Genomic DNA, 13,257 nt, shown 5'->3' with positions numbered 1-13,257 from the left:
CCAGGATGTTGCCTGGAATGGAGAATAGGTCGTACGAGGATAGGTTGAGAGTTCTCGGCCTTTTCTCGTTGGAACGGCGAAGGATGAGGGGTGACTTGATAGAGGTTTATAAGATGATCAGAGGAATAGATAGAGTAGACATTCAGAAACTTTTTCCCCGGGTACAACAGAGTGTTACAAGGGGACATAAATTTAAGGTGAAGGGTGGAAGGTATAGGGGAGATGTCAGGGGTGGGGGCATGGAATGCGCTGCCCGTGGGAGTGGTAGAGTCAGATTCATTGGCGACCTTTAAGCGGCATTTGGATAGGTACATGGATGGGTGCTTAATCTAGGATAGAAGTTCGGCACAACATCGTGGGCCGAAGGGCCTGTTCTGTGCTGTATTGTTCTATGTTCTATGTTCTAATCCAGAGCTTATTACCTTTTTGGTGCTGCTTTTTAATTTAGCTCCAAGTATCTCATTTTCCCTTAGCAGAACCTTTTTTCATTGTTCTACCTATTTTGTTGATACCTACATGGATCACAACAACTGGATCCTTTCCAGGCTCCTTTGCAGCCCGGATGAGGTATCCTAAACCAGGCACCATTCAGGGAACATAGCCTTCTGGACTCTTGATCCTGGCTACACAGAAAAGTGAGTATTTCTGTGATTTTATTAGCCCTGATTACAACTACATTTCTCTTTTTTCCCATCCTCCTTAATGGCTCCTTGTACCATGCTATGATCAGTTTCTTCATTATCCCTGTAGATCCCCTCATCCAAACAGAGAGCAAGAATCTCAAATCTGTTAGGTAAATTCAAGGACCGAGACTGTGGCAGCACTAACTCCCAGATTCTTCTACTGTCCCTCTCATAGTCACACCCTCCTCTGCCTGGCCACTGACCAAATTTGCAATAGTTATTCTGGTGTCTAGAGCTGGTATGGAAAGAGCCTGACTAGTAGTGGAGCCTGTCAGCCTTGAAGGTTTGGATGGATGGCCCTGGGGATGTTTGTGACTGGAGGTCCCAGATCTACTGAGAGGGTCATTCCCAGATCCAGGCATACTTTTCTTGGCTTGAACTTCAACACAGTGGGGGGAGCATCGGGAGGGTGTAACATCGGAAGGGTGGGGTGGGGAGCAGGTGGCGCTGGGCACCTATGAAGCATCCTGGGAGAAGAGTGGTATGTGGTTTCTTCTCTGAATGGGTGCCTGTCAACACTGCCCTGTCTTATTGAGAGGAATGGAACTCGGAGTGAGGTCCCTTGACCTGTGATCACCTTACTGTTGGTGTGAATACCAATGGCTTTAAACTAATGGAGAGTATGTTGGTGAGCAATTCTGGCAGCTGGAATCTGAAGGGCTCTGCTAGACTTGGCTTCCATGGCAGCCATGGATGAAGTTCAAACTGTTTATGGTGACAGCCAGATGCATGCCGGTAACAGCACCGGAACATTGGTGGACTGCTCCAATATCCAATTAAGTTTGCCAAATATCTCTGACAAAACTACTTACATCTCCTGTGTTTTGTGTGCATTTGCACAGTTATTAATAGCTTACAAAATGGGCTGAACAAGTGCCTGGTCTCTGGAAATCCTCCGAGTGAGGGCATTTCTTCCTTTGCCAGCTTTGTAGATATACCAATGATGTGCTTTCTATATATTTTCACCAAGTTGAAAATAGTTGAGCTGGTGGACGGTGTAGGAGATAGCCATACTTGTTTCTCCCTCAAAGATGCAGAAGGAGCTGATGTCCAGAAGGGCTAGTCTCTTGCAGGCACAGATTGGGTGTCTGCCTCTCATGCCTGCATAAAATGAGAAAGGGAATGAGATGCACAATGAGGGTAGAAGCTTTAACAGGTTGAGAATACGTTCACAATGGTGGATATTGGGAGCCAGCACAATGAAGCTTCCTTGGTTGTGCAAGTTTCAATATCATCACAAGCAGTTATGCTCTTTCACTCATGGCAAAAGTGTTTTCTCCTCATTTGGGTGAGGAGACAAATAACTGCCATCCTATCTCCCTTATGGCTCTTTCAGACCTACTGACAGCTGTTTTCTCCTGCAGTGAGAAAATGGCAAGATTGAGTGAGATGAATGTAGTTTGAGATGTTAATGATAATATCACAAGGAACTGAGTAGGAAGTATGAAAGTTGGGAAGGTTTTAGTATTATATGGGGATAGTTTGGGTAAAAATCATGAAGGGAAGATTGTGCACTAACTAATGAGAGTGTTAGACTGTGGAATCTTGGTGACAGGTGGATGCAGTGGTGGAGTTGGAATGAAAATGAGGTTACAGAGAGAAAACATGTCTATTACCCTTGTTGAGTGCAGAACGTCATTCACCTTCTTGTGACATTGCCTCCACAGTTACTGCACTGGCCCAGCATAGTTACATCAGACCAGGCAGGCAATGCCTGGTCCCATCGTCTTCTTAGTTCTGGGGAAAGTGGATATCTATTCTGTAAGTCCCTGTGTATGGCATGGAGTACTAACTTCTCTCTCTCAGCCATGTTCTTTGGAATTTGCAGCAATGGACTGTTGAAGGCAAATCTCTGCACAGGTAGGATTTAAATACAGTGCTTACAGTATGAACGTTGAAACATCTCAGCATCTGCAAGCTCTTCTGCCTCTGATGAGCACAAGATTATGAGAGCAGCGCTGTGGATATGGGATGCATTCTAAATAAAGGCAGCAGTGGAGAATTGTTTGATAAAAATTGCCAGGCCTCACGGAGGGAAGCTCTGCACGAAACTCCCTGAAATTGACACTTCACCAAAATATAGGAAGATTCAGCCTTTTTAAAATAAATACTGCTGTGAGGAGGGGTGATTGCCTCCCCTATTTCTTTAAGGTCTTCTTGGTCAGATGCAATAAATAGTTGTATTTCTTATTTCGCATACAACCATCATTCTTCAATTAACTTTGGTTAAGCAGTTGCAAAATAAAAAACATGGTTCTTGTGGTGCAATGATTAATGTTCTGCTTTCTTTCAGAGGGCATGTTATTCCAACTTCCTTTGATTGTGCATTCTGATTTCTTAAAGACCATAACAACACTGTAGAAGAATCATACAGTACAGAGAAGGCCCAAAAATACACTTGTACTTATACTTGTCCCACTTTCCCATACTAGCCTCTCAGAGTGCATTCCACTCTAGATGAAAAAGGTTAATTATCCAAATCACCTCTAAACCCCCTGCTTTTTATATTGAAATTATGCCCTTCTTGTTATTGACCCTTCAAACAAGGGGAATAACTGCTTTCTATTCACTCTGTCCATACCCCTTATAACCTCCTACATCTCTATCAGATCCTCCCTCAATCTAAAGAAAACCATCAGAGCTTATCCAGCTTCTTTTCATGGTAAAAATGCTCCAGCCCAGGCAACAGGTGGAGAGGTGATGGTGTTGCTAGATTATTAAACCAGTGAACCAAGTAATGTTTCAGGGGACCCAGGCTCAAATCCCACGATGGTAGATGGGGAATTTTAATTTAACAAATATCTGAAATTTGGAGTCCACTGATGATCATGAAGCCATTGTTGATTTTCAAGAAAATCCCATCTGGTTCACTAATGCCCTTTAGTGAAAGAAAATGCCAACCTCACCTGGTCTGACCTACATGTGATTCCACACCCACAGCAATGTGGTTGACATTTAACTCCCCTCTGGGTGATAAGAATGGGTAATAAATGCTAGCCTGGACAGTGATGTTCACATTCCATGAATGAATACGAAAAACATCCTGGTGTGCCTTCTTTGTATCTCATCCAGTGGTGATCACATTCTTCCTGTAGTGGATGATCAAGAGCTGTACACAATACTACAGCTGTGGCACTGCAACTGTGGCTTAAACAAAATCCTCTACAACTCTAACATGACATTCCTGATCTTATATGTGATGCTTTACTAATAAATTAAAGTGTCCCCTAAGCTTTCTTAACCATCCTGTTAATGCCTTCAGGGATCTATGGCAAGTAACCCAAGACCCAAGTTCAGCTTCCCAGTGTCCTGCAATTCATTGAGTACTCTTATCTTGCTCCTTCTTCCCAAGTGCATCATCTCACACTTATCAGGGTTAAATTCCATCTGCTACTAATCTCCCCATCTGACCAATCCATTTATATCCTCCAGCAGACTAAAACTTACCTCCTCACTGTCAACTACCTAGCTATTCTTTGTGTCACCCGCCAACTTAATTATCATTCATACCACATTTAATCTAATCATTTATAAATATCACAAACAATAAGGGATCCAGCACTGATCCATATGGTACACCACTGCACAGTCACACAAATAGCCTTCCAACACCACCATATAAAGTGGAGCCAGAAGGATGGTTTAGTTCACACTAACTCAGACATTAGGGATACTTCACAAAACAGGCACAGTTACAAATATATATGAGAGATATAATCAGAATGAGTAAACAGATTTATTTATTTGGGAACAACTTAAGTACAAAACAAGCCAAGTATAGCAGGTTAACAATATCCGTGCTTTTACGATCAAATCAAAAAGTTCAAAACTTGGAGTTTACGGTCTGGATTTTGTTTGTGGTCATGCTTGTTTGGCAAACTAGACAGCTTCCTCTCTTTGAAAATCGCTTCAATAGTGTTCTGAGGAAGATTTGCTGAAACATTTTACTTGCAGAGATCCTAAATACAGGTGGTTGGTTGCTTTTCACAGGGTTTCTCTGGTTGGTTTTTGGGCTGCCTTTTTTACAGCCTAAAGTTAGAGCTGTTAATATTGTCAGTAAACGTTGAATGGAATAGCACTGACTACTAATTCAAAGTGTATGGTTAAAAAGGCAGTTGGATTCAGGAACTTGGACTGGCTGACATTGACATCTGAGAATTTCCTGGAAGGTTAATGCTAAGTCTAGCCACATGATTATAGCAACCATTTTTGCTGGGCTGTTTAAATAGGTTTTTAAACGAGTCACTAATATACATGTGTGTATTAAAAGTTGTTTTTTCCTCTTTTCAGGACAATACACACCTGGGTAATAAACTGAAATAAATGGGTGAAGTATGTCATTATAGGAATGAAGATAAAGGCAACTGTATCTTAAAGATTTTAGTGTTGTCGAGTTGTGAGCGTGAAGCTTGCATAAATCTCAGTAAGATTTCTCAGTAAGCTGTGTTTTCTCCATGTTGTTTTTTCACCAGTACTATTTTCCAGATTGAGACAGAGGAAAGAGAAAGAGATCAGAGCTTTCAGTGTCTGCAGTTAACAGTCCATATTTGCTGTTCAAAATAAGCTACTGAGTATGGTCTAATTCTGTTTGTATAAACCAAGTGTAACTCCACTGTCTTTTCAAACTAAACACACTCAAAGTAATGTTTCATCTTGAATATTATAATTCAAAAGATGTAAATTTTTCAACACCACACTGAATTTCAGTGCTTTGTAATTAAAATAGTAATTACAATTTTGCAATTTCTACTTGGTTACCTCAATTCTGAAGAAGATTCTTGCCAGACTTGAAAAGTTAATCCTGTTTCTCTTTTTATAGATGCTGCCACACTTGCTGAATTTCTCCAGCATAATCAAAAATGGTTTCAGATTTCCACAATTCACAATATTTTGCTTTGAGTTTCCCATATCATTAGTCGGGGGATTTGGATTATAATCAAGTGACATTATCACTATTCCCACCATTTTCCCCGGCTTCACTATATGAAACACTACCTGTCACGATCTCTGCCAAAATGTCACACTGCCTTGTTGTAGGATTGTTTTAATGTTCCTATTGAGGGTTCACTTTAATCTTAACTTCTGGTAACAAATACTGTTAACTTGGGATAAGAAAGTGATGTTTACTTGGATGGGAAAAAGTTGAGTCTTGGAATGCTGAGATAGGAACACTGGGCTGGTGGTATTCTGTTCAAAATAATACTTAATGTTTAGTTCAAATACTGCCACATTTCCCTGTTTCCATTTCACAACTGTGCCACCTTCACCTCCCTGGTGATTCATAATTTCCCTCTCTGTACATTTGTTTTATCATTTTTTTCCCATTATCCCATGTTAATTTTACTTCAGACATTTAATCATTCCCTAGTTTCCTTTTGAACAATTTACAGTCATCTCTGCTCTTACAGGAACACGTTTCATCTTCTATCCCTGTCATCCACAAACTTTGCTTTGCTTATGATCCTTTCACTGTTCCCTGTTGTGTTTCCCAGTTCTGACTAAGGAAGTTAAATCTAAAATGTTTCCTATAGTTACACGTAGTTACTTACTATCTTCTGTTTTGCATATTTCCAGCACTGGCTTTTCTTGCCTTACGTTTATGTTGCTGATGTAAGTGGATGCACGGCAAAAATGGGTGAAAAACTAATATTGCTGTGATTGTAAAGAGACCACAGATGATTCACAAAGCTTTAACACAGATTAAAACAAATTCACTATTTCTTTGAGTACTGTAATTGTGTCAGAAGAAAGGTTCTTTCATTTAAGATTAATTTGCTATAAGTTGAAAGATGGCTCCTTAACAAAGTATATTGTCAAACAATATCCATCATTTTAGCAGATACCACTTTTCTGTAATGACCCCTATCAATGACCAGTGCCAAACAGGAAAGATGCCAGTAAGAACAATGGGTGGCCCATCTTTTCTAACAATATTAAGAGCATTATTTAAATGGGGAAAAACATGCAGAAAGCTGCAACACAAAAGGTACTTGTGGATATTTTTACATATAACATACAAAGCTAGCACACAGGTGCAAGAGGTTATCAGGAAGGGTAATGGAATGTTAGCCCTAATTTCAATGGGATTGGGGTATAAAACAGAGAAATTGTAAGTTGCTGGTCACACCATATTTTGCGTACTATGAGCAGTTTTGGTCCCCTTATTTAAGGGAACGGCTATTTCATTGGAGGCGGTTCAGAGAAGGTTCACTAGGATGATCTCCAGAATGAAGGGATTTTCTTATGAACAGAAGTTACACAGATTGTGACTCTACTCATTGAAATTTAGAAGAATGAAAGTTTATCTCATTGAAACATATAGGATTCTTAAGGGGCTTGACTGAACAAATGCTGGATGCTTCCTCTCATGGGAGAGTCCAGGACCAGACGGCCTGGTCTCAGAATAAAGGAGTGTGAAATTAAGTCTGAGATGAGGAGAAATTTCTTTTCTCAGAGGATTGAGTGTCTTTGGAATTCCATGCCAAACAAACCTGTGAGAGCAGAGTATTAGTGTATATTTATGGCTGAGATAGACAGAATCTTGATCAGTATGGGAATCAAGAATTATATGGTAAGGGCAGGAAAATTTATATGAGGAATTTTGGATCAGCGATGATCCTATTCAGCAGGCTTACCGGGAAAAATAGCATACTCCTGTTCTATTTCTAAATATCTTATGGTCTAATATCATACTTTCCCTACCTTAAATCCTGCACAAGCAGAGAGCAGCTGAAGATTGTCTCACTATTGGGGCATCAGCACTAACTGATGGATGACAACATTTGGGAAAGAAAATATTTTTTCTATCAGCGTTTCATGGTTTCTACTTAACAGCAAAAAGCACACTTCAGTGTTGCGTTGTCTGCAACGGAGTACTGTTTTGCTGCATTAGAGTGTAACTGGAGTTTGGTGAAACGGAGTCTCAAGGGATACGTTTTCAGGAATAATTTATTTCATTAGTTATTTTCAATCTAAAAATAAGTCTGTTCTTGAATGTAGCAATTAACTAAAAGTTGCTCTTTTGATTGAGTGCAGTTTATTACAGCTTTATAACAGAAATTTCCAGGTACTCAACTGAAGCTAGTTAATTAGATAATCAGTTTAATTCTTTTTCAGAAGCCTTTGAATTGGGGGCCATGAAAAGAGACCTTGTTCAGCGCTGTTTGTTGCATATGAGTGTAACTGGAGTTTGATGAAACAAGGACTCTGACGGAACAGGGAGGTGGTGATCTGTCCCTCCTTTACTTTCATGGTGAATACTTCTGTTCTTTAATATCAAAACAAGGTTTTAAGGAATTTGGAGCACAAGGAGAAAGAGGAGCTGGTTTAAAATCTGATGCCTGAGTCCTACAGATAAACCAGGAGCCCACAGAATGAGAGAAAAGCTTTAAGTTCATTTGCTGTGAAGTTATTGTTAATATGAATATTTATTCCAAGTTGCTTTTAGATTATAGGTAAGTTGGAGAAATATTTTACAAATTTAAAAAACTAAAGACCACATGAAAATTTAAATATACAAATTAAAAATGAATTATATAATTTAGAGATGAGGGGCCAGATGATGTGTTGAACCTGCATGATGTGACAGCTGGTGGACCCCTTTGTGGTCATTGTGACTAAATATGTAGTAACAGTTGGTTGCTTGAGGAACTCTGGCTCAGAATTGAACATTGTAACACATCAGGGAGGGGGAGAATTACCTAGTTGGTGTGTTTCAGGAGGTTGTCGCACCTTAGAGGTTAAGTACTTCAAATCTGGCCACTGTTCCGGGACAGCAAGATTTGACTACAACTGAGGGAGGTTGACCAATCCTGAATTTAGCTCTGGACCTTGTGCAAAGGGTATGAGGTACTTGCTCCCTGTGTGGATGTAGAAAATATTTCTAGAGAGGATGGGCAAACTGACCAGTGCATGGTGGTAAAGGAGGCCTTTCAAGCAGGGGGCAGAAAAAGGAAAGTGGATGGGCTGAAGTTATAGACATCAATTACATTACTTTGTTTAATTGTTTTTTCTGTTAAAATTACTCTATTGTTGAGAAATTGCCAAGAATTTTATTTTTGCTACAAACCTGGTGGCTGGAATTGATTATTTAGAGCACCAGGTTGATCATTAAAGTCTGGTTAGGAGCCATTTTGAGGTTAGCTTTATCATATAATCCATATGTGGAAGCAGGCTATTCAGCCCATCAAGTCAAAACTGACCGTCCAAAGAGCATCTCAACTGTAACCCTGCAATTCACATGATCAATCCACCTAACCTGCACATCTTTGGACTGCGGGAAGAAATTGGAGCACCCTGAGGAAACCCACTCAGACATGGGGAGAAAGTGCAAACTCCCCACAGAGAGTCGGCCGAAGGCAGCATCAAACCCAGGTCCTTGGCACTGTGAGGCAACAGTGCTAGCCACTGGGCCACCATACTACCCTGCTGAGAGGAAACTCATGTAAACAAATCATGAGGACGGGAACGTATTGATGGTGAAAGGGATTTAATCAAAATGAAAGGCAGTGTTCTTTCTATGAAATACTGAACTCAATATTAAGTCCTGAATGCTGAAAAGTACCTAAGCAAAAATTAAGGTGATGTTCCTTCAGCATGCTTTGCGTGCTGGCACACTGCAGAAGGTGTAAGACAGAAATATTAGCATGAGAGCAAGGTGAATCATCGAAATGGCAAGCAATTTTTATGGACAAAGTAAAGGTGTTCCACAAGGTGGTCACCCATTTTTCATTTGGTCTCACCAGTGTAGAGGAGGTCACACTGTGAACAGCAAATGCAATTGACTAGACTGAAAGAAGTACAAGGAAATCATTGTTTAATCTAGGCCTTAGAAAGTAATGAGGGTGTAAGCAAAAGGACAAGTATTTCAGTGCTGATAAGGGAGGGGTTGGGATCTGTTTGGTGCATCACCACATCATCTGTTGAGGTGTTGAAATGGTGGAGGATGATGAGTATGGAGACTGGTGGGGTGGAAAATAAGGACAACCCAAAAGTTTGTTATTCACTCCTAATACTTCTTCTCCACCCCCAACCCTTCCCAATATCAATACAATGTTGTTTTCATGCTGACATTTCTGTCCTAGGTCTGCTGCAGTGCCGCAGCAAAGTCCAATACAAGCTGGAGGAACAGTGCCTTATTGTCTGCTTTGGCACTTATTAGCCTTCAGTGCTCATTTGGGTTCAATAAACCTACGAGCATGAACCAGAAGTAAAGCAACCCTCTGAAGAAGGATCATTGGACCTGCAAAGTTAACATTGTTTTCTCTCCACAGATGTTCCATAGACACTGAGCTTCTCCAGCAGTTCCTATTTCTGTTTAACTTTGTTCTTCATTTTATTTATACGCCTTTCATGACACCACACCCCTGCTACATCATTGTCTTGTATGCACTGGGTTTACTCTCAGCAGAGCTAACCTACTTTCTTCTGTTTAAACCTATCATAAACACACTTTGCACCTAGACCTTTGTCCTGGGCCTCACAATTTGTTCCACTTGTTCCTCCTCCCCCTTTGTTCACACTATAAAAAGCATTACTTTCCAGCCCACTTCATTTTCAAAGAACACAGTCAAATAAGACTCAATATTAGCTTTGCGTCTCTCTCCACAGGTGCTGCCAGAACTGAGTTTTTCCAGTACTTTGAGTTTTAATGCAGTAAATATATTCAAATTTGTGTAGTTGAATTTAATATAATTGAACACAATATACCTACAATCAAAAGGCTAAATGGACTCTGAATTAATACTTCACTGAAAAACCATTTATAACACCATGTCTGTGGGACACATTTAATGAACAGGTCAATTTATTTTACTTTTTATAATCCACAACATAGCTCACAGTAGTCATGCAGAAGTCAGAACAGTTAACGTTCAGAAAAATGTAAAAATTATGAAATGTGGGTAACACCAATTGCAAACACACTTAAATATGAGGGCCAAAATATTTCACTAAGTTATTAATGAGCTGGCCTGAAGCTTCTTTCTCTGCTAGAGAGAGAGAGAGAGAGAGGGATAGATAGAGAGGGAGAGAGAACCTGCCCTTGCTCGGTTTGAATTCATGTGTCACTGGACATCAGAGTGCATCTGGGAAAACTAATAAAGTGAATTTCACAACTAATCTTGGAGGAACCAGTTTGGGCGAGTTCACAACACAGAATCAGATAAGTTAATTGTTGTTTTAAGTCTGTCCAAGGGAAAGGCTGTATTCGTGAGTACAGTGGGTTTTTTCTTGATTATATGTTTTTGGAGATAAGTCTCTTGATTAAATTTAAAATATAAGCCATAGCTCTTAATTTGACCTGGTGCAGTGTTTTGTAGAAGAATAAGACGGTGTTATTTTCTGAGTCTGTAGATTGTGAAGGAGCAAAAATGGCCTTTGCGGTGATATGTACTTCTTGTCAGATGTGGGAGGTTAAAGAGAGTTTAAGGGTACTGTGGATTATATCTGCCATAAATGCTGTTGGATGCGAATCTTATCAGATCGAGTGGATCGGTGGGAGAGAGAGATAGAAGCGATGAGGAATTTGCAACAGCAACAGTATGTGATAGATGGCAGTTCTAGGAAGGGGGTTGGGGGTGGGGGGGGGGGGGGAAGTCTCAGATACAGTCACATAGATAGGTTAACTCCAGGAAGGGTAAGAGAGGTTGGCACCTAGGGAAGGAGTCTTTTGTGGACATACCCATTTCAAACAGGTATGCTGTTTTGGAAAATACAGGGGTGATGGATTCTCAGGGGAACGTAGCACGAACAACCAAGTTTCTGGTATTGAGACTGGCTCTAATGCAACAAGGGGTACATCGGCTTCCAAGAGATCAATTGTGTTACGGGATTCTGTAGTCCGAGGTACAGACAGACGTTTCTGTGGCCAGCAGCAAAAAAGCAGAATGGTGTGTTGTTTCCCTGGTGGCAGCATCAAGGATGTCTCAGAGAGGGTGCAGAATGTTCTCGCGGGGAAGAGGGGCCAGCAAGAGGTCATTGTCCACATTGGAACGAATGATATAGGAAGGGAAAAGGTTGAGACTCTGAAGGGAGATTACAGAGAATTGGGCAGAAATTTAAAAAGGAGGTCCTCAAGGGTAGTAATATCAGGATTACTCCCAGTGCTTGAAACTAGTGAGGGTGGGAATATGAGGATAGAGCAGATGAATGCGTGGCTGAGGAGCTGGTGTATGGGAGAAGGATTCACATTTTTCGATCATTGGAATCTCTTTTGGGGTAGAAGTGACCTGTACAAGAAGGACAGATTGCACCTAAATTGGAAGGGGACTAATATACCACCAGGGAAATTTGCTAGAACTGCTTGGGAGGATTTAAACTGGTCAGTTGGGGGGATGGGACCCAGGGAGATAGTGAGGAAAGAAATCAACCGGAGGTGTAGTGTAGTGAACAGCGATGCGGGTTACCGCAGATTACAACAGGATCTGGACCAGATGGGCCAATGGGCTGAGAAGTGGCAGATGGAGCTTAATTCAGATAAATGCAAGGTGCTGCATTTTGGGAAAGCAAATCTTAGCAGGACTTATTCACTTAATGGTAAGGTCCTAGGGAGTGTTGCTGAACAAAGAGACCTTGGAGTGCAGGTTCATAGCTCCTTGAAAGTGGAATCGCAGGTAGATAGTATAGTGAAGGAGAAGTTTGGTATGCGTTCCTTTATTGGGCAGAGTATTGAGTACAGGAGTTGGTAGGTCATGTTGCAGCTGTACAGGACATTGGTCAGGCCACTGTTGGAATATTGCATGCAATTCTGATCTCCTTCCTATCGGAAAGAGGTTGTGAAACTTGAAAGGGTTCAGAAAAGATTTACAAGGATGTTGCCAGGGTTGGAGGATCTGAGCTACAGGGAGAGGCTGAACAGGCTGGGGCTGTTTTCCCTGGAGCATCGGTGGCTGAGGGGTGACCTTATAGAGGTTTACAAAATTATGAGAGGCATGGATAGGATAAATAGACAAAGTCTTTTCCCTGGGAGCAGGGAGTCCAGAACTAGAGGGCATAGGTTTAGGGTGAGAGGGGAATGATATAAAAGAGACCTAAGGGGCAACGTTTTCACGCAGAGGGTGGTATGTGTATGGAATGAGCTGCCAGAGGATGTGGTGGAGACTGGTACAATTGCAACATTTAAGAGGCATTTGGATGGGTATATGAATAGGAAGGGTTTGAAGGAAAATGGGCCGGGTGCGGGCAGGCAGGACTAGATTGGGTTGGGATAACTGGTCGGCGTGGACGGGTTGGACCGAAGGGTCTGTTTCCATGCTGTACATCTCTATGACTCTATTTACTCACTAGTAATACAGCATGATTTTAAAGTGAAGTATTGAAAATCTGATTTTCTGATTACAGAAATGTATAACTTCCTGTCCTGTTCATATCAATTCCAGAGCCCCATACTCTGGGTGTTATGTTAAAATTGCTCTCTAATAACATACGTTCCAGTGTCAAGATCTCACAGAAAGTTTGTTAATAAATGCTACTGCAATGAACATTTGGCACTACTCCTTCACTGAGAGGAATATCTAACCCATGCTCTCTTTACACCTTCAGAACAAACCAAAAGAATGTTATTGTGGATCAATTT

At 41.0% G+C, this 13,257-nt stretch overlaps 1 protein-coding gene across 9 annotated transcripts in view; it reads right to left on the bottom strand.

Moving 5' to 3' along the window:
- The window catches only part of rgs20 (regulator of G protein signaling 20), a 278,451-nt gene that overhangs the window by 102,900 nt on the left and 162,294 nt on the right, over positions 1 to 13,257 (bottom strand). Inside the window, exon 1 of one of the 9 annotated variants that reach the window (XM_072570541.1) lies at positions 1,496 to 1,616. The exons of the other annotated variants lie outside the window; for them this stretch is intronic. The gene's annotated coding sequence lies outside the window, so the exon portion shown is untranslated. Of the gene's footprint in view, positions 1 to 1,495; positions 1,617 to 13,257 lie in introns of those variants that run through there. 9 annotated transcript variants of the gene reach the window in all.

This window comes from Chiloscyllium punctatum, chromosome 5 (genome assembly GCF_047496795.1).
Source record: "Chiloscyllium punctatum isolate Juve2018m chromosome 5, sChiPun1.3, whole genome shotgun sequence".
NCBI classification, from domain to species: domain Eukaryota; kingdom Metazoa; phylum Chordata; class Chondrichthyes; order Orectolobiformes; family Hemiscylliidae; genus Chiloscyllium; species Chiloscyllium punctatum.
This window is presented reverse-complemented; position numbering and strand designations above follow the sequence as displayed.